Source organism: Protopterus annectens, chromosome 9.part0 (assembly GCF_019279795.1).
Source record: "Protopterus annectens isolate FY-2018-M chromosome 9.part0, PAN1.0, whole genome shotgun sequence".
NCBI classification, from domain to species: domain Eukaryota; kingdom Metazoa; phylum Chordata; order Ceratodontiformes; family Protopteridae; genus Protopterus; species Protopterus annectens.
In genome coordinates this window covers 1,458,025,814-1,458,049,829 of record NC_056743.1, presented here as the reverse complement: position 1 = coordinate 1,458,049,829, position 24,016 = coordinate 1,458,025,814, and positions in this window count along the sequence as shown.

Below are 24,016 nucleotides of genomic sequence, written 5' to 3'. Positions count from 1 at the left end.
TGATGACGTGACACATCACAGTGTAAAAGAGTACATATGTCAGAATATCTATGCTACAACCAAACATGTCACACAAGCAGCACAGACAGCAATAGTTACAGTATCCCCTGTATGTTAAGCCCATTGTGTCTCCATATTGGCAAGCTAGCTACAGATATCCTGCCGAAACAGTTTGCTAGCTGTAGCACACAAAACCCTGAACTGGATTCCAGCCCTCCCTGGAATGGATGCACATGCTCAGTATAGAAGGTCATACTGAGCATGCTCCTACACTTAGAGAAATGAACCCCTTATCTCACAACACAGTGGACTACAGACATCGGTTATTCACAGCTGTCTCTGCACACACACCAAACTGTACACCACTGATACTTCACACACATACACATTGGATAGGAATACACACACATGTCTAAGGCCAACATAATATTATATGTCAAATATACACATACACAGACGTGGGGAAGGGAAAGACAGACAGCGACAGAGAGAATCCCATTATGAGGCCTGTTCCACCCACTACACATCCCATTGGCCTATATCACATGATGTGCTGATGTCATTCACTGTAGAAATACCTTTGGTTAGCCCTCAGCCCTATAGTGTCAGTGGTGCTTGTGATACCTGTATAACACTACAGTACAAATAGATATATGCATAGCAGTTGTAATCTCAGTCCTGTCAATTGTAAAGGTGTGTGTGTGTGTGTGTGTGTGTGTGTGTGTGTGTGTGTGTGTGTGTGTGTGTGTGTGTGTTTCTAGATGAATATAGTTGAGGCCAATCCCACTCACTAAATCTCCCATACTCCTCCTTCAGTACTGTTGCTGATGTCACTCACCTTCAAAGATACCTTTGGACAGCTTTCTAGCATATAACCTCTGTGGCGCTTGCGATAGCTGTGTCATGCTATAGTGTATCAAGCTAGTTAGGTAAGAGTTCTACTCCTGGTTCTTGCAAGTGAGTGACTGTATGAGAGAGTGTGTGTGTCCTTGTAGAGATCTGATTTTGTGGTCATTCACACTTACAATACTTCCCTTACCCCTCGTTTAGCACTGCTTCTGATGTGACTCACCTTAAAAAATGCCTTTGGATAGCTCCCTAACATATGAGCTCTGTGGCACTTGCGATAATTGTTTAATACTATAGTGTAGCAAACTAGTTAGGTAGGAGTTCCAATCCTGATCCTGGTAAGTGTTTGTGTGAGAGAGTGTGCGTGTCCTTGTAGAGACCTGACTTTCTGGTCATTCACACTTACACTTCCCTTACCCCTTTTTTAGCACTGCTGCTGATGTCACTCACCTTCAAAGATATCTTTGCACAGCTCTCTAACATGTAAGCTCCATGGCGTGTATGATAAATGTGGAACAATGTAGTAGCAATAACTACATAGGTATGGGTTTGAATCTCATCCCTGGCAAGTGTTTGTGTGTGTACATATGTATGTCCATAGCTCAAAGATTTTGATCCCATTTACACCCAATGCACATCTCATTGACTGACTTTAGCAGTCCTGAAGATATCATCCACCTTAGAAGTACCTGCTGGCAACCCTAAAACCACATAAGGTCAGTGATGCATGTGGTAAATGCATAACCATAATGGTCCAAAACAATAGTTAGATAATAGTTTGAACCTCACCCCTGGCAAATGTAATTGTGTGTGTAGGGTAAAATTCTTTTTGGAATCTCTCACCCACTACATCACCCAATGCCAGTATTTACAAGGGCTGGTGATGTTCCTCACCTTAGAAGTACCTTGGGACAACATCCATACTGTAAGCTCCATGGGGCGTGATAAATGCGGTACACTGTAGTAGCAATACATAGCTAGGTAGGGGTTTGAAACTCTGTACTGGTGTGTGTGTGTGTGTGTGTGTGTGTGTGTGTGTGTGTGTGTGTGTGTGTGTGTGTGTGTGTGTGTGTGTGTGTGTGTGTGTGTGTGATCAGTATCCTCTTTGGGGGTTGGTGTGATTCTGTAATAACAAGATCCATTGGGGGGTGGATTTTGCTAAATTATTATGTTGAGGACCTAGTATATGTCACAATGTCCACATTGCAAGGCCAACAGTTGTCAAACACCGTAGAGGTTTGTGTAGATAATCCACATCCCTAAATGTCTAGTGCCATGTGCAATGACTGAATGACAGTATGGATTAATGAGCAATATATGCAACTCTTCTATTTCTCAGAGACCACTCGCCACCCACGTATCATATACAAATACACTTGGCTAGGCAACAACCACTGTATTGTTAGTTCCCCTGCATATTGCCTCACAGATAGTACCCATGGTGTGATTGCAGTAGACTACATGCCTGTTAACCACAATGGTGCCACTGACATCAGAAAGTACTTTGATGTGTTACAGCTCCTGACTGAGTGTATTATCCAGCAAGTAAAAGGACATGCCACCCTGTTCCATCCCCTCAGTAGGCCAATCGATGTGTACAGTGGCCCTTTTGCCATGTTCCCCATGGGACACCTGCAACAGCTGTAGATTCTGCAAACGTACCCCACAAAGGGAATACCATGCCTTATACACATGCACAGACGCAACTAACTCCACTGAATACCTGTATCATACTGTCAATGTAGATGCAATCACTACCTCAGTTACATAACTAAGTCTCATCAAATGAGGTCAGGAATGCTACATCATAAGATACCAATCTGTTAACACAACATGCCCCAGAGACCTCAAGCCACTTCCACATGTTAAAGAACATGCATGTGGGACATTTGCATAACACAGACACTGTCCATGTTATGGAATATGGATCACATATATGGAAAGCAGTGCACATCACTGGCCATCCACAATAGAAACCTGGATGAGTGGATGGGGAATACAATACCCACCCCTAGGGACCACTCCAGTTGTCACATGGCCTGATGCCAGGGTATTCCCTTGGGCTAGCCTTCTAGATCCTTCAGGCCCATTCACCTACTACACACCTATGAAGAAATGAACCTATGGACCTCAGTACTGGCAAGTGTGTGTGTGTGTGTGTGTGTGTGTGTGTGTGTGTGCGTGTGTGTGCGTGTGTGTGCGTGTGTGTGTGTGTGTGTGTGTGTGTGTGTGTGTGTGTGTGTGTGTGTGTGTGTGTGTGTGTGTAAATAGTAATCCCAGTGGTGTTTGGTTGATGAATATTCACTGTGGCTGTGGTTGTTAGCAATCGGAGTTGTGTCCAAACCAGAACATGTACCATTCTCCATTCTACAACCTATGTTGTACAGCAACATATACCTATGTACAACTCTCAATCCTATAATCTGTGAAGCATATGCAATCACTCTGTTACAGACCGGGGATTACCGGGCACATACTGTACCCTGCCTATGACATGGTGGATGTGTCACCACACTGCCATACCCTGTGGCCTTGCTGCAGGGCCACATCCTGGTGACACACAATATGCCTAGAACAGAAATGGGATACAACATGTAAGAACACATTCACTCAGCACTTCACTTGTCAGGAGAGAGAGGGGTAAAGCTGGCATTGAATGTATTGCCAAGACTGTGGCTAATATCTGTTGTCTCAGGATAGGCATTACCTTTGTGCAGTAATGCGCAGAACTTATGTTTAATTCTGTGGAGGTTGTTGATGTAACTATCAAGGCTGTTGTGACTGTTGTCAGTGTCTGCTGCATCTCTGCTGCCATAGATGCCTGTTGGGGATTCCATCATGAGGGATCCAAAGTTGTGTTTGAGGCTAAAAAGTAGTTCAGCATTCATGGGGCACCACATTTTCCTGCAACAGTGTCATCCTTCTGATGTACACTTTAGTAATGGCAGGGGACCATCACATTGTCTCCCAGGGTTTGGAGGACAGTGTCTGGGTTCTGTTGGCTTTGGCTAGTACCATGCATTCATGTATCTGTTTGTACAGTGTCTATATGTATGAGTCCACAGTCATGCAGCTACATCCCATTGCCATGGGTGCAGTGAAGACATCCACCTCTGTTTTCATGGCTGCAAAGTTAGCTTTGGATAGGTTTTGCCAGGTAGTTATCTTTGTGGTGGGGTGTGGCTGACATGTTGATTTCCATGTTGATGACTGCCTGTGTGAATCTCACCATGCAGGGACTGACATCGGGGGATGAGCAACTGTCGCATATTTAAGTGGTCAACACACATCAAGATTGTTGCATCCTCTACCAGGGGTTAGTATGAGCTGTTCTAGGGCAATGGAATTGATGAATACCAGAAGTGTTGGGCAACTGTACTGGTGAATGGCTACATTCCCCAGGTGATGGAGAGGTAGTTGAAGACTCGTACTATGTCAGTGTTGCACTGGACCATCAGAGATGGCATGGTGTTGAGGAATGTGCATTGACAGTCTAGAGACATAGATGTGGACTCATAGCATGCTATGGTCTGGATTGCACTATAACCCAAGGCAGTTGTACCGAAAGTATCTCCAATGCATTATGATGGGATACTACTCTGGAGGTGTTCCTATCCATAATGAATATGGAAACAACACCACCTGTGGAGGTGTGGTGTGGTCCATGTTTGGGGGCTGACAGCTGTGGAATGCATCATAGCCTGATACTGCAGGTCTGCTGTCTGCTCCTGTGAACCACCTCTCCATTGCAGCAGACATGTGTGCTCCACTCCAACAACTGCTATGAGTGACTGCATCCTGACAGTTAGATGTCCACTGTTGAGCAGCAGGACCCTCAGATTGCATACATGTGTAGCTGTTATGGTGGTAATAACATTAGGAATACTGTTTAATAAGGCAACATATGGGTGGCAAGACACTTAGCCAGCACCTGGCAACCCAGTGCTGACAGATGTAGGACATCCATGGCAAGTCATTGGGTTCTGTCAATCATGCCATCCCAAGCAGAGAGGTCCTGGATCCCCTGAGAATGACACTTAACACGTAAGTCAATGTTGCAGTCAACCATCTGTTGCTAGTACTGCAGCATCATTCTGGTTGACAGCGGTACACTGCCCAGGGCAATTGTCACACCTGCCTGGACTACATAATCAGAGAGTTCAACCATGTCTCCTGTCATGTAGTCCATGGAGGTGTGTCCCAAGTCATTCACACCTACATGGATACGGAGTGATATTCGTAGTTGTGGAGTGACATGACTGGCTGTCTCATGTGTTAGATGCTGGCATGTGATTGATATTTGGCTTGTACCTCAGTATTGAGTTACCCATGATCACTGGATTATGCAAGGTAGTTAGCTTTACTGGTTTAGGTTGGGGGCACACTGTGTAGGTTAAATATGTGTCCCTTGTCATTTGCCATGTTGTGGTGTCTGAGTTGGTGTCTGCTTTGCTGTTCTGTGCTGTTTGGGTAGATGTCCACTGAGTGCCTCTGGGAAGGAGGGTGTGTGGCTTTACACTGTATGTTATGGCTGTCAAAGTTGGTGTCATGGTGAGCTATGTGTTTCACATGGTGTGGTGCAGGTGTTAATCTTTTCCTCCTGATCTGCTAGTTCAGTCTTTGGTGGAGAATGCATATGTCCACATTGTTTAATATATGGGTAACCCTCACAGATCTGAGTGTTTGGAATTTAGAGGGTAGGGTTGTCTGTCTACATGCAGCAGTTGCAACAGTGCCTCAGAATGGACAAGTGCACCAGGTTAATGGGTGAAAGCACAGATAACCACCCTTCAAGCATGCCAGAAAGGGTGGACATAACTATTAAACTATGGGGCGACATCTGTGATGAATAAGTACTGCTTACAGCTCACAGGTGTGCCACACTTCTTGATACAATAACCTGATGAAGTGTCAAGCCATAATGCTAGTTGAAGTGCAAGAGAGAAAGAGCTAGCATGATTTATGGGTTGAACAGAAGGCAGACTGTCTGCCACCTTTAATACTTTACCACAGCTGTGCAGTTATCAGCAGCTTTGGCCATTTGAAAGTGCAGGAAGCTCTGTAGTGCATGCAGTAACTGCATAACACTATAGTAGACATAACTAGATAGGCAGGAGTTCTGTAGCACATGCAGTATATGTGTGACACTATAGTAGACATACCTAGATAGGTAGGAGTTCTAACCCCATGTGTGTGTGAATCATGTACTGTCTGGCTCATACCATTTTTGACTTGTGTACTACCCTTTAGACTTACCTTCACTTCAATTTAGTAGCGTTTGGATGTCATTCACCTCGGAATACCTTTGGTAGAGTTGGACATGAATAACCTATGTGATGCATCTCACAACTGCATAGCACTATAGTAGGAATACCTAGATAGGCAGGATTTCTAAGTCCAATACTGTAAGTGTGTATGTGTGTGTAAATCATGTACTATCTGGCTCATACCTTTTTTGACCTGTGTACTACCCTTTACACTTCCCTTCACTCCAGTTTAGTAGACCTGTTGATGTCATCCACCTCAGAAGTACCTTTGGTTGTATTTGAAATATATAACCTCTGTGGCATGTCTTATAACTGTGTAGCACTATAGTAGGAATATCAAAATAGGCAGGAGTTCTAATCCCATTACTGGCAAGTGTGTGTCAATCATGTACTGTCTGGCTCATACCATTTTGACCTGTGTACTACCCGTTACACTTCCCTTCACTCCAATTTAGTAGACCTGTTGATGTCATCCACCTCAGAAGTACCTTTGGAAGAAAGGGAAATGTATAAGCTCTGTGGCACATCTCCTAACTGCATAGCACTATAGTAAGAGCACCTAGATATCAGGAGTTCTAATACCAATACTGGCAAGTGTGTATGATTCATGTACTGTCTGGCTCGTACCATTTTGACCTATTTACTATGCTTTACAGTTCCCTTCACTCCAATTTAGTAGACCTGTTGATGTCATCCACACTAGAAGTACCTTTGGAAGAGGTGAAAATGTATAAGCTCTGTGGCATGTTTCATAACTGTGTAGTGCTATAGTGGGAATATCTAGATAGGCAGGAGTTCTAATTCTAATACTGACAACTCTTTGTGTGTGAGGATCATATCATGTGTGGGTTATACCATTTTGATGTGTTTACCATACATGGCTGGTGACCACCTCCTGCTTCCATTACTTTATATAGTGTGGTGACAGCATCTGCCTCACATGCAGCAGGTTAAACCATTGTACAGTCCTCTGTACATATGTGCCTGGAATATCCATATGTTTGAAACCTATATGTGGTTGGAAGTGGCCTGTGTGCCTTAACAATGCCCATGTTTGTGATATTATAGCCAGATAGGCCACAGTGAGTGTACTGACACATATGGCAGCATGAGGTATCATACTTGACTGAAACATCATTTTGATAGGACATCTGCCATCCTCACAGGTAGCCTGCCTTGCAGGTGCAATACATGAATACAGATGCTTGGTTTTACAAGTGAATTGTACTTGTTATGGGTCACATTAAAGGTCGGAAGAGGTGTGGACTATCATATTGTGGTCCTAATTAGTATGTAACAGGAACACCTTGCATCTTAAGATGGGTGTGTACACAATTTATATCCACTGTATACCAACAATGTGTCATGCATGACCTTACCTTAGGCCGTTTGTCCAGCGCAGTTTGCTGGTCTCTGTCCAGACGTCTTGACACTGACAAGTTGTGAGGTATGCTACAGGAATGCTGCATTCATGTCAGATAGGCCCAAGTGGTGACCACTGTGATGCAATACAGTTAACCCCAGCACAAGTGAACATGCACAACAAGCATTATAGCTATTACATGAAGCTATATAGCTATTACTGATGCTTATGTGCATGGTAAATTGCATGTGCTTCACATGCCTGGGGTATTGCCAGGCAACAACAAAACAAGGTAATACTCACCAGCTTCAGGCTGCTGTCCCATATGCAGATCAGAGGGTCATAGGTAGTTATGAGAAGGAGTTATTGTCAGCAGACGCACATGTGGCCTTGGCATAGATGGACACAGCATGTCTGCACATTTACAATGCTAACCACAATCATATACAATGTCCTGTCCTCACCATAGATGTGCACCTCTGTGCATTAGAAAACCCCAGCCACAACTCCAATTGGACCTGACAAATGTAGATACAATATAGATACATGTATGTCTAATACATTAGTGTACTATTCCTCACTGGGCCCTTACCTGCACTCCCCTCATCCAGTGTGTGTGTGTGTGTGTGTGTGTGTGTGTGTGTGTGTGTGTGTGTGTGTGTGTGTGTGTGTGTGTGTGTGTGCAACCCACCTCTACAATGCTTCCCTCAGCGTCATGGCTTGAGCATTCAGCATGTGGCCCAAGTGTGGTGAGGAGCTCCTTGGTGGGTGTCTGTGGGGGCTGGATGGCTGGGCCCCCACCTGGGTCTAGCCAGTCCCTTGCTACAGCATCAGCCCATTGATGAGCATATCATTTGAGGTAGGTGGCCCGATGCTGCACATGCTCATATCTTCTGTGCAGGCAAGCATCATTTACCATGTGAACCACACTGTTCTACAGGGCAGTCTTCTCATGCACATCTTCTGCTCTCCGTCCTCATGACAGGGCATAATGCCAAATCACATATTGAAAGATGATGTCTGTTTCCCCAACAGAGAATGCTGGTAGGTGAGCACTCTGCATGTTGCCTTGAAGACATAAACAGGAAAAGGTCACAGGACCACATACAGTTGTCAAAATGCACATCAACAGTGGATATTACTTGCAAATAATCCAGACTACACCGGAACCCGGTAAGCTCTCATGGCTATAGCAGCTTGCATTACACGCCTGTCCCTGAGCTATATTATTCCCCCCAATGTTGGACATTTAATTGCATAATCCTCTATCCTTCATTCATTTCTGTGTAGAGGGTTGACAGTGGTCATCTTCCATGTGGATGGTGTGTGTATGCTGGCATATCTGTGTTTGACTGTGGTGTGTGATGGAGCTCTGAGCACATGCCTGAGTTTATGTAGGAGGCAGGCACTGATGTTATTATACCCATGAAGATATGCTGTTGTTTCCATCAGTAGGCAATATGTACATGCTCACCATTGCTGAGGGGAGGAGTGTCATTGATGTGCATATCTCCATGTGCAACTGGGGTGGACAGAGTGGCGATGTTCCCACCTAACCTGTACTATGCAAGTTGCTTATATCCATGACATGTGTATGAGGTGTTCTTTACTCCCAGTACAGGGTGAATTGTGTTGTTTCATCTGAGACATACAAATTATGTGGAGGTACAGTTGCAATTGTCCTTGGTGGTATGGATATGTCTGATTCATAGTGACAGGCAGCTTTACAGAACATCACCTGTGAACTTACCTGCTTGATCAGATATATGTGGACTTTCTTCATAGTTGTTACCTTCACCTATGTGTTCCTGTAAAGCCAATGTAGCAACCTATTATGTGGTTTATGTATTGCTGCTGTCCATGAAAGGGAAATACTCTACCTTGGTGGAGGCTGGATATACAGATCAGGTACTGCTATGTTCATATAGCTACAGTGGATATAAAGGGTACACACCCCTGATACACTGCCTGATATTTGTGTAATTGTAACATGAAACCAGAATAACTCATTTCATACCAGGTCCCACCTGTAGTGTGATCTATAGCTTGTACAATTCAATTGAAAACCTAACAATTGGATCTGTGAAGACATATGGAATTAATACTCAGTACAATAAGCCAGTTGAATGAGTGTGCACACTCTTAAATTGATATGTTGTGTATGAACCTCTTGAGATGGTTACAGCATTCATCTGTCTTGGTCTGGACTCTAACATCATGGCACATCTTCACTTGGCAATGGTTGGTCACCTTCCTAGAATGGGTGTCGGAGGGCATATCACTATTGATGCTTTATTAATTTAGCTCCATCATACATTAGAACACTGATTGCACAGTAGGGTTTGACATGACTGTGATAACCTGGAAGATTTCCAATAGTCATAAGTAGGCTATTATATTACAAAGCTATTGCTCACTGACCTGCCAATGGTTTGGCTGACATAACACAGGTATATGTGTATGTCACTACATATATCAATCACAAATGTGCTTATTGTGCAGCAGAACACTGTACAGATGAATATTATTAATTCAATATATTACATGCAGTTCAACACATGTCTGCAACAGTACTCTACTATGCACACGCCCTCTATAGGTGACTTAGCTTTACAAGGCAAAAGTACAGTTTTGTACCTACCATAAATGTAGATGTTCGAGTGCTAATACAGCTGCAGTCATAACAGATGGGTTCTCCTGCCGTCAGGCGGGTCCTCGGTCGGCCGAATTCCAAAGTCTAGGTCCGGTGTCAGTTGTCGTCGCTTTCTTTCCTGACGTCAGTGCGACAGGGGTATATAAGACACAGCCGATGCCATTTTCTTCAGTCTTTCTTGCCCCAGATGTCAGGTACCCCCAGAAGGAAGGCAAAATATATAAAAAATATATATATAATATATAATCATGCATTGCAATATAATCAAAACCCAGTAGTTGCAAGCAAATACACCATAGAAGGATAACCCAATCAAGTTGTGTGATGAGGAGTTAGCCACTAGGTCTGTACCCAGAGGGGAAGGAGGGAGGGAAACCTGGACTGCAGCTGTATTAGCACTCGAACATCTACATTTATGGTAGGTACAAAACTGTACTATGTTCATCATGCATACAGCTGCAGTCATAACAGATGGGTGGAATCCCAAAGCTACGCACAGGGTGGTAGGCACTAGGTGGAACTGGGAGGAGCCAGAATGCCCTGCAACACAGCAGTGGCAAAGCCTGCTCTAGTTTTGGAGTATAAAGGAAGGTGGTAGTGTTTAGTGAAGGTATGCACAGAACTCCAAGTGGCTGCCTCCAAAATATCTTTGGTAGGGACTCCTCTGAGGAAGGCTGCAGAGGTAGCTGTGGCCCTTGTGGAGTGGGGTCTGATGCCTGCAGGTACAGATTTACTATGAAAGGAGTAACAAAACCATATGCAGTGGCCTATTCATTTTGAAATAGTCTGTTTGGAAATTGGCTTCCCTTGAGCTCTTACAGCATAGGACACAAAGAGTTGTTCTGATTTCCTGAAAGGCTTTGTTCTGTCCAAATAGTAACGTAGCTGTCTATGGATGTTTAAGGAATGTAGCAGCCTTTCCCCTTTGTTTTGAGGATTGGGGTAAAAGGTAGGTAAGTGTATGGCCTGATTTAAAGCTACCCTGGATACTACCTTAGGCATAAATGACGGGTTGGTTCGTAGGGAAACCCTGTCCTGATGGAAGATGAGAAAGGGCTGCACAGCCATGAGGGCTTGTAGTTCCGAAACCCTACGAGCTGAGGTAATGGCCAGAAGGAAAGCTGTTTTCCAGGACAAATATTGCAAATCTGTTGAGGCAGCTGGTTCAAAGGGAGGCAATGTTAGTTTTTCTAGAATGTAATTAAGATCCCAGGCTGGAATTGGTTGTTTCCTTGGAGGTCTTATATTCTTAGCCCCTCTGAGGAACTGTCTTAAGAGTGGGTTGGAGAATAATGGTGGATCAGTGTTGTCTTCAGCAGAAATGGCTGAGGCATGGATTTTGATGGAGGAAAATGAAAGTCCACTGATCAACAGCTCAGCTAGATACTGTAATATCTGAGGTAAATTCAGTTTTCTAGGATCCTGGCCTTTTTTCTCATTCCAAGTGCAAAACCGTTTCCATTTTGCGGAGTAAGCCTTTCTAGTAGATGGCCTTCTGGCCTCCAAAATGACATCCTGCACCTCCTTGGAGAGTAGGGTCTGTTGTGGTGTTAAGGAATTTTCCATGCAGCCAGATTGAGTGTTTTCAACTGACTGTGAAGAGTTTTGTAGCTGTGCTGAGTCAGTAGAAGAGGCATTAGAGGTAGAGTCCAGGGAGGAGAATGTGTTAGGCTCCTCAGGAGTGGGTACCAGTGTTGTCTTGGCCAGTCTGGAGCGATCAGTATCATCTTCGGTCTGTCTGCTCTTGCTTTCAAGAGCACCTTGGGCAGAAGAGGGAAAGGTGGGAAGGCGTAAACTGTCCGTGCTGCCCAACTGAAAGAAAGGGCGTCCACTCTCCAGGCCTTTGAATGGAATGTCCTTGAGCAGAATTTTGTCAATTGATGATTCCTGTGGGAGGCAAAGTCAGGGTATGGGCCGAGGTACCTGCGGTCTCGGTTACAAAAGACACTGCCAGAGAAGTGTCATCGGTAGTCAGGGGCTGTGTAGGCACCTCGCTGAGAACCGGACCACGTGTAGCCGGTTTTGGTGTGGTGTCGGTGGAGGCCGCGGACCTCACGTGTCGGTCTTTGTCCTTGCATTTTTTGGACAAAACGGTAGTCGGAGTATCCGATGACATTTTATAATCAAAAGCTTTACAAAAAAGTGCTGGGTGAACTCCGCCCGATGCTTAATAGTGCGTTTATTTAAAGTAGCACAAAAGTGACTGCTCGAGACGTCGTGGTCTGGGCCTAAAGAAGGTATACAGAGGGAATGGAAATCCTTATGCGGTATTTGCTTCCCACAAGAAATACAATTGTTAACTTTGTCTGACATCGGTTTGAGGCAAGAAAAGTTTCCCCAACGGGGTACTTAGCTTTAAGAAGACTTCAGTTTCCAAATTTTTGTAATTTCAGGAGCTGGCCGACCGGCACTTGCGAACTGCTTCTGCTTCGGGCACCGTGCGGCAAAAAAGACTGAAGAAAAGGGTGTCGGCTGTGTCTTATATACCCCTGTCGCACTGACGTCAGGAAAGAAAGTGACGACAACCGACGCCGGACCTAGACTTTGGAATTCAGCCGACCAAGGACCCACCTGACGGCAGGAGAACCCATCTGTTATGACTGCAGCTGTATGCACGATGAACATCACATGTCATACTCATAATCACAGGTAACATGGATATGGAAAACATCCCATTAACTGGCCTAGCAGTTGCACAGTCACAACTGTTTGACAGACACCCCTGTGGTTGTCATATATGAGCTGTCCTTTCCCAGGTGAGTCAGGCTCCTGAGCTGTGATCCCACCTCACAACCTCTCAGAGCATCACATCTGGACAATGCCTAAAATGATGGGGGGGGTGAATAGGGACAGACTTTTAATATACCTGTTACAAACATAGGAAGTTTGTGGAATGATACATTTAGCATTACTGTGAATATTCTTAAGGATGTGGAGTCTTAAACTTAAGCGTTTGTCATTACCTGACGATGTCAATCCACAGCTATTTGCCAGAAAAGTATAGATCTCAGGAGAAATAGACAAAAATACATGATAGTAAAGTGTGGACATTCTGTGAAGATCTGTACACTTGAGAGGTATGGCTGTGATCTCTCCCACCTCAGATAGGGCCAGATGCTATGGCCATAGCAGCTGTTTAGCAGGACATTAGTAAAGCATGTCTTCATGGGACATACATTCCTTCAAATCATATATCCCATTATTACAGACCAAGAACTACATTCAATTACTTGCTTAGATGTTCCACTTACATAAAGATGAAAAACATTATGAAATAATCTTCTGTGGTCTGATTGTCATACAGCACACATACCTAGTAGTCTAACAGGGGTGTGCACACTTGTGATATCCACTGTATATAGGTGTGGATACAGCTGGTAGTGGTAGTCATGGACAGAGGGTCATAACACAGGTGGACACTTCTCTGATTGATAGCTGAAGATCATGCCTACTCTAATACCCATATCAGTGTCAGGGCACTGCAACAACCAGTAGCTGTACACATTTCTGTTTGTTGTATGCACTGACACTGATATTATACACATGTGCAACATTCACAACCTAAGTACCTAAATGCCAGAAACCCATGTGATTTATTTTTGTGTCTTCCAGTTGAACATAGGCATACATACATATGGTCACGGGATACCTTGTATAGATTTCTGTTGTATGTTAGTATGGCACACTGTAGTTACAGTCTTGATGCTCAGTCATACTTCTCAACATGTTACAGCAGTACATCTGGACAATGACACACATAAATGGGTGTCAGAGGACATATCACTATTGATACTTTATTAATATAGCTCCACCATACCTTAGAACACTGATTACACTGTAGGGTTTGACATGACTGTGATAACCTTGAAGATTTCCAATAGTCATAAGTAGGCTATTATATTACAAAGCTATTGCTCACTGACCTGCCAATGGTTTGGCTGACATAACACAGGTATATGTGTATGTCACTACAGATATCAATCACAAATGTGATTATTGTGCAGCAGAACACTGTACAGATGAATATTATTAATTCAATATATTACATGCAGTTCAACACAAGTCTGCAACAGCACACTACTATGCACACACCCTCTATAGGTGTCTTAGCTTAACAAGGCAAACACGTGTCATCCTCATAACCACAGGTAACATGGATATGGAAAACATCCCATTAACTGGCCTACCAGTTGCACAGTCACAACTATTTGACAGACACCCCTGTGGTTGTCATATATGAGCTGTCCTTTCCCATGTGAGTCAGGCTCCTGAGCTGTGATCCCACCTCACAAACTCTTAGAGCATCACATCTGGACAATGCCTAAAATGATGGGGAAATGAATAGGGACAGACTTTAAATATACCATAGGAAGTTTGTGGAATGGTACATTTAGCATTACTGTGAATATTCTTAAGGATATGGAGTCTTAAACTTAAGTGTTTGTTGTTACCTGATGACGTCATTCTACAGCTATTTGCCAGAAAAGTGTAGATCTCAGGAGGAATAGACAAAAATACATGATAGTAAAATGTGGACATTCTGTGAAGATCTGTACACTTGAGAGGTATGGCTGTGATCTCTCCCACCTCAGATAGGGCCAGATGCTATGGCAATAGCAGCTGTTTAGCAGGACATTAGTAAAGCATGTCATAATGGGACATACATTCCTTCAAATCATATATCCCATTATTACAGACCAAGAACTACATTCAATTACTTGCTTAGATGTTCCACTTAGCTTTTTTTTCTTCTCTTTTCCACTTTATGTTTAATTTCTTATTTCTTCCTCTTTCTCTCTCTCTCTTTGTGTGTACTACAGGGCTAGAGCTGCTTTGAATGGGTGTCAGCATGGTTTCTGTATGTGATGCTCATGACCAAGTGATGGCCTGTGCACCTATTGGGGTTCCCCACTTGCTAATTGCATGCAGAGCAGCTGTGTAGTTCTTCCAATGCCCAATGTTATGGCAACATACTCCTATAAATGAGTTCTCCATGTGGGTGTTGGCCCTTTCCCTTACTTGTGAGGAAGACATCCTGGAGTTGTGTGAGCTACTGCATCATACAACAAGACTTGTGGAAACAAGCCAATTAAATGATGGGGAAGGTTCAATACTTAGGAGCAGAATGTGAGTATCGCTGTTATATGTTTGGAATACTGCTAGTTTAACAGGGTTTGTCTGCACATGCTACTTCTGCATGGGTTTCAGTCTGACAAAGTTCTGTGTCTGCATAGCTGTCAACTGTAGAGCCCTCTACATAATGGCCACAGGTTAGCCTGTTATGTATGGGCTGTTATCCAGACAGGTGTTGCCCTTGGAAAATCAGTAGCTTACTCTGGTGATTGCAGTATGTAGATGGTAACATCCATTTGTCTTTCTGACTTTATATCCCTCAGAAAAGATATGTTACTACAAACCCTGTAACACTAGCAACTGTCTCAATGTATAACAGCAATATTTCATGTATGGCTGTGTATTTGGGTTTCTGTCAACCAATTATGTCAGGCTTTGTCCAGATGTCATACAGTAGTAGGTGGATAGGCATACTGGTCTATCATTATTTAGTGCTGTAATTCATGCTGAGAGGAATGGCTGTGAAACATGTTCAAGTATGTACATTCAGGAGGTAGGTGTATAGAGAATGCTCTTAGATGGCATTGTAACATATTTTATGTGGGGGACAGTAAAACATGTTTTAAAAATAGGCTGTTAGTACATGTCAGATGTATTACTGATAAGAAATATGTCAGTTCTATAGCTGTACATTTGAATAAATAGCACCATGGGAACAGCAGTGGGTCTCAAGGTACTGTTTCTGAAAATGGCTGTTCCTCAGTGTGATGAAACATTCATAAAAGCACGATTGTTATGTACAGACTGAATGTATTAATATTAACTGTGATACTTTATCCAGTAGGGGGTTAAATGACAAGTGTAATTACAGGCTGTGTATTCAATTATCTAATTAGGTGTTAATTGCTTCTTGTGATTAAGGCATGTATTTCTGGTAAGGTTTACTTCTAAGAGGCTTTGGAAAATACATCAGAGTATAATAAACATGTGAGAATTACTGGCTGGTTGTATTTTTCTTTGCTATGTTCAGACATTTTATTTGTTTTGCTAAGAGACTGTTGTATGTCTGACCATTGTGTATGGCCTATCATGATTTTGTAGCAGTGTACTGTTCACATATTCACTTATTTATTTGGACTGTGGGAGGGGCAGATGTGAGTATCATGCCTGCTTTTGTATGCAACTGTGCATGCTGCCCCAGTTGTGGGTGGTCTATCAGCAGCATATTGACACGGCAGAACATTAACAAATGAAGAGCTGAAGTTTCCCGCACAGTAAATTAATGTTTGGCCATCAAGAACAGAAACACTGCCATTAAACTGACCACACAAATGTGGAGGGCTTTGCCCCTACACCATCCTAAGTGGGCGGCTTCACCCCCCACACTCCCCTAACTTAATATTCCAACTCCAAGAACACACTACCATGGGGGTACAGGGCAAAGTTCATGTGGATGGCCTAATGGTAACTTATTGTGTGGGAAACGTTGGCTCTTCATTTGTCAGTTTTCTGCCATGTCAGAGAAGTGGAATTCGATATATATGTGTGTGTGTGTGTGTGTGTGTGTGTGTGTGTGTGTGTGTGTGTGTGTATATGTATATATATATATATATATATATATATATATATATATATATATATATATATATATATATTACAGCTTTATATTGTTGAACACATATATGGCTCTCCCTACATATCTCACTCTCTCTCTCTCTACATATGTTTCTATTCAGATATATACATCTATAGATGCCAATCCTTCCTAATTGCACACTTGTCTCTTTCCTGTTGTAAACTGACTGTAAATAAGGGTATGTTTGAGAAAACATCCTCAAACAATATAGCTGAGGTGGCTTACTGGTAAATTGCATTGGCTATGGTATGCAGGGTAGAGCAGTTTATTTTCTTGCTAGACAGAACAAGGACTGTTGGATACATGGTGGTTAAGGCAGTTTTGATTGTATTTGCATGGGTTTGCATGATGATAAGCGGTGCTAATGTACTGTTAAATGAATAGGTGGTTACACCATGCAGGCTTTGCTTATCAGTGTGCAAATATGCTTAGTATTTACATGTAAGCAATGATGAAACCTGCTAAGCATAGCTTAGCCCTGGCAACCAGTGATTACATTCCAGTCTGATAAAATGGCAGGGTAATGACATCTTTAATAAGTGTACATAATTCCCTGTACATAATATGCTTCTATGTGCTGTCATTTCAGTAGCAAGGGGTGTAATTATACTGTTTGTGACACCTGGGTATACATGGGTAGTACCAGTATCTTTTCTCTTTGGATTTGTTTCATACATGGGTAGTATCCCAGGTTATATGCAGTCACACTTGCATGTCACACCAGCTACAGTGCACTGGTTGACAGAAATAGTTTAACACATATGGCATCATTATGTTAGTACTTTTAACAGTTCTTTTTCAAGTAAGAGTAGATTGCAGATTATAGAAATGGAACCATACACCCCTGCATGCAAAGCTGGACTCTGAGTACTGAGTATCTTGTTCTTGGTGTTTGAGCTGTATGTTTATATGTAGCTTCTATTGGATATTGATCTGATATGTTATTAACTGTAGACTACTATGTTCTTTGGACATGTCATTGAGGACTGCTGTCATGTAGTAATGACATTCCTTTCAATTTCAGATGTGTATCTTTCAAAACATTCATCCTAATACATAACCTGTTGGGTATCTACTTTCTGTCTGTCCTCTGTACAGATATGCAGATATCAGGTATTCCTATGGCCATACCAGTAGTTGCCCACATTGTATTGTGTTGTGGGCCTGGACACTGCTGCTAGTTCCAACATATGGGACATTCCTTAATGTGGACCTTACCCCATTTCCTTGCCTGTATGAGGGACATTACAGAGGTGGTGGTCTACAGATTCACATACAGTGGGTGGCAATAAGTCACAGGACAAGACACATGGAGACAGCCAACCAACATACGGGACATATCCCCAGATTTGTGAACAGATTCTATGTCATCAGTGCTGTTATACACATGGTGAATTGATAGATTGGCAGGGTTTGTGTGGACATGCATTTAGTGTGTGACTCACAGTGATATGTCTCTGACACACCTCTCCACTGGCACTCTGTCCACAGATTGGACACATGTCTGCCTGTCATGTTTTGTGTGTTCACCAGACAGTTGGTGTCCTTGGTAAATTGGTTGTGCACTGTGGGGAATGCAATCAGTAAATACTAACATCTATTGGTATTACCAACATCATATTCCTCATAAAGGATGTTACAACAAACCCAGTGACATCTGCAACTGTCTCAATGTATGACAGCAGTATGTCCAGTCTATCCCTGTGTTTGTGCCTCTGTTCCCAACTAGTGATATAGGGGTTGATGCCGAGCTTAGTGAGTTGGGAATGTTATCATAGGATTTGGCCAGATCAATGTAGGCTGTATATGTCACTTTGCCTTCATCCACAGCTCAGGTGACTGAAGGCAAGAGGAAGACCAGGTTGAATGAGCAGGTATGACCTAACCTTCACAAAGGTAAACTGCGTGGGATTCTGAGTCTGCAGATTCCCATATCCCTGTTTATTATGTGCATGATGATGCATTCCATAGCTTTGCATAACAGACTTCTCAGGCAGTTGGAGTGGTATTTCCCAAGGTCTGTAGTTACACCTCATTTGTGGAGAGGGGTGACTGTAGCAGTGCATAATTCAGTAGGGACAAAGCCTGACGTGAGGCTGTGCTTGAACAGGGCATAATTCAGTAGGGACAAAGCCTGACGTGAGGCTGTGCTTGAACAGGGCATACAGGTAAGGTGCCAGGTCACTCTGTACTTCATGTAGAACACAGCCAGGGATATTCTCAGGTACTATAGAAGCTGTACTATTGGCCTTGGGCAGTGGTGTTTTAGCCTGTGCTGCAGTAATACTGGGTATCTGGTGGTGTACTGGTATTGTGATTGGTCCTTTGGGGGGGGGTGATGGGTAATGTTTGCACTCAAGATGCCAGCCACTATATTGGCATTATTTGTTGGATCAGTGTGGGGGGTACTATTGTCTAGTAGCTCAGAACAGTTATTGGTATTGCCATGGAGATTCTTTACATAACTGTATGAGGCCTTGTAGTTGTCTTTACTATGTGCTCCAAGTCTGTTCTCACAGCTAACTTTGTAATATTTGATGAGGGATCTCAACTATTCATTGCGGCTGATAAGGGTTTATTTCCTATCTTGGGACTTCACCTTATTCCATATCAGTTCTCTGCTTCTGTTGTACAGTTTCTTTATGGAAGGGGACCACCAGATCAGCATCCTTTTTTTTGGAGGTGAGGGTCCTGGTTGTCTTGGGTAAGTTGGTGTCCTTGCATTTGTGTATGTGCTCATAGTGCGTTGTTGTTTGATTCAGCTGTCAAGCAAGTAGTCTTCATTTGCATGGCTGCCATGAGGTTAGCTTCCTCTGATTTTATGAGGCCAAGGTTAGCTTTGGAAAGGCTTTTCATGGTTGTTACCTGAGCAGTGGGAGTAGGACAGCTGTGGATTTCCAAGGGTGATTACTTTGTGTTCAAATATAACAAGTGAGGTGTTGACTATTGGTGTAGAGCAACAGTCGTCCATGTTAGGAAGGACCAGGTCGATGTGAATGGCATGTGCAGCGGTACATGAGTAGCTTTCCCACTTAATGGTGGGGTAGTTAAAGTCAATCAGTATGATAGTGTTAAGTCGGGCACTAATATTCTCCAGGGTGTTTATGGACATGGAGTGCGAGTTTTGGGACATGTATGGGGACCTGTAGCAGGCTACAACCTGCACCACTGTCTTAGCCAATGTCAGCTATGCCTGCAGGATCTGTAATGCATAATGTTGGTCTACCACTTTGGAGGTGTGTGCATCATTTATGAATATGAAAATACCACCAATTTTGGAGCTTCAGTCCGCGATCTGCAGCCAAAAGTTGTAGAATGAATTATAGGCTGGTACTGCAGTGGTGCATCATGCTGCCTTTAACCAGGTCTTTTAAGGAATACTTCCAGTGAGTGAGTTTCCAGATTTAGAATTCCAGTGTGCAGCAGCATGACCCTCTGATTGCATGTATTTGTAGCTGTCATATATTTCTGTATATGTCTGTATATATATATATATATATTTATATATATATATATATATATATATATATATATATATATGCATACATATATACATATATGTGGATATCACTGTGGATGTATCTCTCTCTCTCTCTCTCTCTCTCTATATATATATATATATATATATATACACATATGTATATGTATCATGTATATATTTGTCCACATATATGCATCTCCATACATATATACATGTATATATAGACTACCTGACTGATTCTACAGACTCCTTTCCCTGCTGTTGGATGACTGTACTAACTGATATGCTTGGGATGTTATCACTATTTTGTAGGGCTTAGATGGTGTCATGATACATTGCTTTGATCATAGTGTACAAGGCCCTGGGTCCAGGACTTGGCAGGCCTTATTATTTTGTTGCAAGGCCTAACAATTCTGTAGTGGAAGAAGGGATAAGGGCAATAATTACAAGAGGTCTCTAGTTTGGGCCCCTTCACCCCCATTTACACAACTTTTGGTCATATTTGTTGCAGTAGGAGATTCAGAGTGTGGATCCGATGTCCAACTGCACTATATCTATCTATCTATATATATATATATATATATATATATATATATATATATATATATATATATATATATATATATATTTATATATATATATACATATATATATATATATATATATATATATATATATATATATATACATGTGTGTGTGTGTGTGTGTGTGTGTGTGTGTGTGTGTACCTAATATGCACACACACATATATCTATCTATCTATCTATCGATATATATATATATATATATATATATATATATATATATATATATATATATATATATATATATGCGCCTTCTGTGTGGAATCTGCATGTCCTCCCCACGGTCGAGTGATATGTAAAGACATGCAGGTAGGTGAGTATGTGAATGGGTGTGCCTTTTTTGAAGGCTGGGTGTTGGGCTGGCAACTCAGCACTGTAAAAATCCACTGCCAATCATTAGCAGACCAGAGTTTTGCTGTGGTGACCCCTAACCGGGAAAAGTCGAAAGGCAAAAAACAGAAATGTACATATATATAAATACATTTTCCCTATTGTTGAATGACTGTGCTGCATGATATATTTGAAAAAAAATATCCAATATATTGACAGCTCAGATGGCTTAGTGGTGAATTGCTGTGGCTCTGGTGTGCAGGGTTCAAGACTTGCAAGGGCTGATTATTTTGTTACTGGGCAGAACAAGCACTGTTGGATACAGAGTGATTAAGGCACTTTTAAGCAGTTGTAAGTAGGTTTGCACGGGTTTGCGTGGCAGTAAGCAATGCTAACTTCCAGTTAAATATGCTGACAGACAGTTAGCCTTAAAAGTGCTTAATCTGTGTAGGCATTGCTTAGTGCCACACAAACAGGCTTAATCCCTGTTACTGCTGCTTAAAACAGCGTACTCCCGCTTATTGCCATGCTAATTTCTTTAAAAGAAAATAAAAAAGGGGTGATAAGAAAATGTTGAAAAAGGGGGCACACAGAATGAAAGACAATAGGGAAAGTAGCTTGGCATGTGCGCGACAGGAGTAGGGAATATCCATAGCTGTCCATTTCTTCTAAAGCAACAACTGTGCATATATACTGAATTTGAAGGTATATTTGGACACTCAACCCCCTTGGAGAAAGGTGAGGACAACAATAATGTGTTGTGATGCCAATTTGACCAGATTATATGTGTCCAGTGGACATGTGTGTAAAATGGACAGCTATGTATGGGGCAAAATTTTTATTTTGGGAATAGATTGCCCTTTTCTTTTAAGGTGAGAGTGGGATGTTGGGGAAGGATAGTATGTATATTTGGGGAGGTAGGTTGGGTAGGAAGACAGATAAGACAGACAAGACTGCATACAGGGTGGTATATGACACATGTAGTAAACACCTAGGACAGGGAAATGGAAACAGTGAGACTGAGGTCCCCAGCCATGGGCAGTCACCACTGCACCTTTATGGCCCCGAAGGTGGCTGTGCTGGGGGCTGTGCAGGAGGGACAGGCTGACCCTCCATTTGCACCATGTGACCCTCAAGCTGGTGTAGCAGATCTTCCAACAGTTTTTAGAGCTTGCAACGCACAAAACCCCTACCTGGCTTTGGGTGACGGTATCCTGTCAGCGCCTGCTCCCAGGGGGGATGAGCCCCATCTCCTGAGGTGGTTCCACCCAAAGGTGGTGCATGACTAGCTGATGTGGAGGTCCCAGGGTTGTCCCAGATGTGCTGGGGCCCAGTGCCATGGCCAGATGAGGTGGGAGAGGTGGGACTGCTGGGATCAGCCTTCCCAAACATGCTATGGTGTTGCAGTTTTAGAACATATGTGTGTTAGTATTAGTCAACACAATCAAGGATTAGTTATAACAGCATGCATAGATATTCCCATTAAGCCAAAACAACAGATTTGGAACAGTTGCATAGCAAACAGAACACATGCATATATGGAACCACAGTGGCCATTACAATGGCATGCAGATTACATTAATAGCAACAGGCCACCAATGATAGTATTTCAACATGGAACATTAATAGAAACACATTTCAATATTTGTTGAACAATAGAACATATGTCCCAACAGTTGGTTTGGTGTAAACATTCCCATTGATTTGTGTGTTTAGATTATTGTTGCAGATATGATGGAGGGTGGAGATGTCAATTAACAACTTGTATATCCTTGCAGTACTCACAACTTTAATGATCATTGCTCTAATCATTAGTGTACAGGTATTATTACAATAATCAATGGTCTTGGTTTGGGCAGTGGTATGTTTGTACACAGTATATAATTCAACCGTCTTATAGCTGCTTTCTACTTCTCTTACTTGGAAGACCTGTGGGGCGAATGTTTGTTAACAATACCTGACTGTTTCTACACATATTCATAAAATCCTAGTTAAAATTATGCATGCAGCTTACTATCTCTCCCGGAATTCGAACCATGGCTGTGTCTGCTAAAAATACAACCATTTGCATTTCATCAGAGTGAGCTATTGAGAAACTGCTGTCTTTTCCTTCAATTTTTTCTAAGTCTCTCTTGGTTGTACAATCTGACCTTGTAATTAAAGCATTCTTATACAGACATTCCTAGACATATTTTTTATGTAGCACAGTGTGGGAACAATGGTTAACACATTACTATTCGGATATCAGATCTTTGTGAATGCAACATTTTATGCCATTCAATACCAGAGTAAACACAACCTGTCAAGGATTTAGAACTATATTGCCTGGCAGTTACAGTTTTATTAAAATATGACCTATATGGGACTATTACTGTCATATTGTCTGGTTTATTCAGTACAAACTATACACATTTTTATAGTGCCAGGTGACATTGTACTCCTTTATATTTATTTGGTATGACTACTACAAGCACGATTGTTACTCAGCAGCCTCACGATGCAGCCTTTGCAACCTAATGGCATGGGTTTCCTGAGTCACAGCCCACTCACTGGAGAAAATAGAGAAACATTTAGGCATACATATCCATCACATACACAGGCTGGACTTTGGTAAACAGTTATTGCTATGAATACTTGCACACTGCTGGGACATCACCCCACTGTCTTGCTTCTTGGACCCACTGTTCCATGAGCTCCCTCTTCTTCCATTTCAAGTTGGTATAGTGGCACTGGACCTGCTCACCAGTCTGACGAATACCAGTGGCACTGTTGAGATCATG